The sequence below is a fragment of the Chaetura pelagica genome, unplaced genomic scaffold, assembly GCF_000747805.2.
Source record: "Chaetura pelagica isolate M959 unplaced genomic scaffold, ChaPel_1.0 scaffold50, whole genome shotgun sequence".
In the NCBI taxonomy this organism is placed as follows: Eukaryota; Metazoa; Chordata; class Aves; order Apodiformes; family Apodidae; genus Chaetura; species Chaetura pelagica.
The window spans coordinates 5,041,136-5,046,102 of NW_009952366.1; the positions used below are offsets into that span (position 1 = coordinate 5,041,136).

The 4,967-nt window shown below is 33.6% G+C and overlaps 1 protein-coding gene across 1 annotated transcript in view; it reads right to left on the minus strand.

Moving 5' to 3' along the window:
- Positions 1–4,269, minus strand: part of DCN (decorin) — a 40,783-nt gene extending 36,514 nt beyond the window's left edge. Inside the window, exon 1 of the mRNA XM_010008016.1 lies at positions 4,104–4,269. The gene's annotated coding sequence lies outside the window, so the exon portion shown is untranslated. The remainder of the gene's footprint in view (positions 1–4,103) is intronic.
- Between the last annotated feature and the right edge of the window lie 698 nt (positions 4,270–4,967).

The window sequence follows — 4,967 nt, forward strand, 5'->3', positions numbered from 1 at the left end:
CCTGCTGAAAGAAGTCTAGTATATTCACCAGTTGCATAACTGTTCCTTTCAGTAAGTGAAAACTGAATTGTGAAAATAGGACAGTTATGTGATAGGAGTCTGGTAACTGCTTGTCAATGGGGGGGGGGGGTTGTTGGTTTTGGGTTTTTTTAACAGACCCATTTAAAGGCAACTGTAAACACATCTGTTTGCATATTTAGAGTAATATTTATTAAGAACAGGCAGCGCTGTCAATTTTGTTATGCAAACGAGTCAAAACAATAAGCTACATTTTCCATGTGTCTGTTTTCTGCCAACGTAACAGTCTATTTGATTTCATTAGCATTTGTTTCATAGCAATGAGTTTGTTCCCTGGGGATGAACCTGAGGTTCCCAAACTCACTGTAATGCAGTATTTCATGTCTCAAGAAATATTGTTTGAATGTTCCAGCTTGCTGTGTGTTTTAAATTATAGCCTAATAAAACTGACTGAGAAAGAGTAGGATCTAGTTATGAGCTATACTTCTTTCTCAGTTTAAACTGCACAATAAAATGGAATACAATGTTGTGTTATATCGGGTAGTCTTGGCTTTCTTTCCAAAATTTTGGCTAGGGGATTTTATGATATAAGTAATGCACCCTGAAAATCCTCTGCTTTGCACTGCGTAAGCATCTGAATTGATGCTTGTCGTGCTGTCAGCACACTTTCTAATAGGACTTCAGGTCCTCATTCTGCAGGCATTCATTCTCAGGAGCAACTTTATGCAAGTATGTATTGCCTTAGATGTGATTCTGTGATATTAACAAGGAAGACTTCTTGAATATATGTTCTTAGGACCTAGGCCTAAATGAATTTCAACATATTGTAGATTGTGCTACCTTTGTTGTTGTGTGCTGAAGGAGAAATTACAAAAAAAATGTTAGCAAGCTTGGTATCAAGGCTGTGTAGATCAGCTAATTTTCTGAAAATTGTTTTCTTTTGTTATTTATTTTACATAAGAAAAGTTAGAAACTTATTTTTTACAAAACTTTATTGGTTGCTTTTTGGACACGTCTCCCAACTCGCCCAAAAAACCCCAAAAAAGAATACTGCCTGGAAATTGTCAAATACCAGAAAGTCAAATTTTTCAGTTGTTTAGGAGCCTTTTCTTAAAAACTGTTGGCATAGTCCAGAATAGAGAGATGTTGCTCTTTTTAATGAAAGCAAAAATGTCTGCTTGTTTCTTCAGATCAATAACTTCCAAAATTTCTTGTCTGGGCACTAGCTGGCATGAATTTTTTTCTAGCAGAAGTTACCTAACAATTCGGGGAGTGGTATAGCATTTCTCAGCTCCATATTGACTAATGGTAAGATTAAGAAGCTGGAGGAGGGTCAGAGGAGGAGGACTGTCTCTCTCTCTTTATAGACATATGGAACCTACCAGGGAGGTGACTAACATGGGCAGCTGGTGTTAGGTAATACTAGTATACTGGGGACTCTTTCTCTAGTATACCACTTCCAGGTACAGAAATTATTAATAGAAAAAAAAAGCTAAATAAATTAAAAACACAGACCTGGAATTAGATGCAATCATATTGTGCCTGGGTTCAATTTCCTTTATGAATATCTACCTACAGATGCCAGTAATGCAATCCCACAGAAAGCTTTAGGGTTCAGTCTTAAGATGATGGTAAGTTTACCTTATAAAACATGTTCATGGTTTAAAATCATAGCTCATATTTCTGTCATCTACCTAAGAGGAAGACAGGTATTGAACATCTTCAGATCTTCCAAAGACTTCAAAGTGACTTCACATGGAATGAAACACTATTTCTATTGCCTCTTTAAGAGACTTAGTTGGTTTCTTAGTTGGACCTGACAATATTTTCTACTCCTGGAGCAGACATATTGCCTACTGCATGCACTTAGGGGTTTTGCAGCCACCAATGTCAACTAGAAGGTCAGAGAATGTCCTGTAAGCCCAACTCAGTGTTGGGCTAACTCGTGCTATGTAGCAGTGCCACGATGTGTCCCCATGTGGGCCATCCTCCTGTGCTCCCTCCTGCCCCAACCCCCCACCTACATGGAGGTTGTGTCCCTTCCCCAGCAACACCCCTATGATGCATGCAGAGTACACATGGACAAGTAAGGATGTCAAAACAAAGTGGTGTTAATACATACTGGTGAGCTCTTAACATGGTTTAATGTAAAACAAGATATTGAAAATAAACATTATTATATATTAATTACTGTAAATAAGAATGCAACTTATTACTAGTCTGAAATGGGAAGACAAATTTGCTAGATCATCACTATTCATTGTAATAAGCATCCTTGTGAAAATGGTCAATAAAACATTACCCCCCAAAAATATTTTTCAGAATGTACACTAACTTCAGTGAACACTGGGAATACTCTACACCAACCCTGACATGGCACTGGCAGTCAGTACTTTTTAAAGAGCTTTCCCAGCTCTTTTTAATGTATTTCTATATTTTTTTTTTTTTTAAATTATATCTTTAAAACATCTCACATTCCTACCCCCCACCCAAGGTCATTGCTGAAGCACCATTGACCCCAAGAATGCACAATCATGATCTTATCCTGGAGTTAAATTACTACCCCTAAAAAAACCCAAACCAAACCAAACAAACAAAAAAAACCAAACACTAAAACCAACCCAAAACAATGCAAAGGCACTTTGGAAGTGTCTTCACGCTTTATTTCTTGTTCACATTAATATTGATGACTTCAGTTATCTCTGTTAAACCTAGTAGTAGGCCTTTTCCATTGATCCTTGTTTTGTCAAAAGCATAATAAAATCAGTAAGAGATATGTATGAAAGAAAACTGTACTACAAGAAAGGATATAATGGATCTAATCTGAGGATACAGCAAAGAAAACAGCAGATAGGCTACATATAAATCAGGGAATAGGAATTTCTGTTATATTTATTCATATAGGTATTTGTACTGCAGGCACAAATATCTGTTTCTATTGTTTGCATGTGTAAACGAACATAAACAGAGAAAAAATATATACAAAACTGAACTTGTAAGAAATGTTTACATTTCACTTACAAAAAGAAGGGGGGGAATCTGAATTCTTAAAGGTCTGTGACACAGTATTTATGTCTGCAGGATATAACTGTTTAAATTTGCTTTAATTATGTGTTTACAATGAGGAAGACTTTTCCACAAACAGAGGAAACTATACCATACACTTGGCCACAATTCAGTTTAAAATACCACAGGAAATATGCTTCATCAGTTCACGTCACCACTGTATTGGTGGTCTTCTTGTCAGTTTACCTCAGTATAAAGTTTTAAATATTAGTTCACTTACTGTCAGAAATCTCTCAAAATGCCACAGAAGGTAAGTTAAACAATATGTGCAGTTTCAAAAAAAAACCCTGTTTAAAAAAAAAATATTAAAAAGTCCCCTCCAAAAGTTTTACCCATTTTCTGTAATAAAGTCTAGATGTGCAAACATAGAAGCTGAAAGCTTTAAAGAGATTAAAACTTTGTTAACAGGAGTTTCAGCTCAAGGAATTTTCTTTTCTACTATTTCATTCATAAGAACCTTCTTTAAATGTGAGTCCCTTGTTTGCACACTGTAACACAGCACTTTCTAACGTTACAAAGGCATATACTGAGCCCTTTCAACAAACATATCAACTATGTATTTTTTTCTCTGAAATTGAAATTATATTCATTAATGTTTGGAATATAAATGAAGAAAACCGAATGCAAAAGAAATCACAGAGTGCAGTTTAAAACAGAAATGGAAGAACTCACATATTTTTTACACTCACTGCATCCGCGATTCTAAACACTGGCTTGCAAACAGAGAATATACTGCTGTAAAAGTTTACAGTAAAGAAAAAGAAAGGAGCATAGCCGTGCTTATACAAATCAAAACAAGAGACAGAACAGTCAAATAAACAGTAGGAAATCCGCACAGTCCTTGAGAATGCATTCTCATGTTCCCAAGGAACAAAAGTGCTGAATACAAAACTTTACATTGCTAAACATTTAGTAGCATTTTTTCCTTGCTTCTCTTAAAATTCAGCTAGTTCTTGCTGTAGACTTGCCTGAAGTTTTATTAGTACAGCATAGTTCAGGAGAATTACTGAAAACCGTACCTTTTAATCCAGGGATTTGCAACAGGAGCTCTCAAAGCTGAGATGTAATTAAACTAAATATTCAACCCAGGCAAAAGGCTTTGCAGGTGTGGAAAGGAGGAGGGGGTAAGTTCAGCTCAGTGACTGTCACTTGGTTGAAAACCCTCCTGCTTCTATTCCATAGCACAGTTTAAAAATAAGGTTTCTCTCAATGAACACAATCCAGGCTGACACCCACATTAGATCATATGGTAATGATATGTCTCCTGTATTGTAGCCAGAAACTTTATCAACTCTTTTGCTTTCTTTTCCTCCTTTTCCTTTTGATTTTCTTTATTTCTTTTTCATCTGTCTAGAATTCCAAACTATTTGTACAGCATAAGACAGATGTTTAGCTGTAATTCATCTTATTTTATTTATGTCCCTACAACTTATATTTAGAAAAGTTTTCTTGGTTTTAACTGTGCTTTTTTTCTTTTTTTTCTTTTTCTTTTTTTTTTTTTTTTTTTTTTTCTTTTTTTTTTTTTTTTTTTTTTTCTTTTTTTTTTTTTTTTTTTTTTTCTTTTTTTTTTTTTTTTTTTTTTTCTTTTTTTTTTTTTTTTTTTTTTTCTTTTTTTTTTTTTTTTTTTTTTTCTTTTTTTTTTTTTTTTTTTTTTTCTTTTTTTTTTTTTTTTTTTTTTTCTTTTTTTTTTTTTTTTTTTTTTTCTTTTTTTTTTTTTTTTTTTTTTTCTTTTTTTTTTTTTTTTTTTTTTTCTTTTTTTTTTTTTTTTTTTTTTTCTTTTTTTTTTTTTTTTTTTTTTTCTTTTTTTTTTTTTTTTTTTCTGACTCATTACTGAGAAAAATGTTTGGCTGTTCCTCTGGTTTCTAGCATTTGTAATTCAAGGA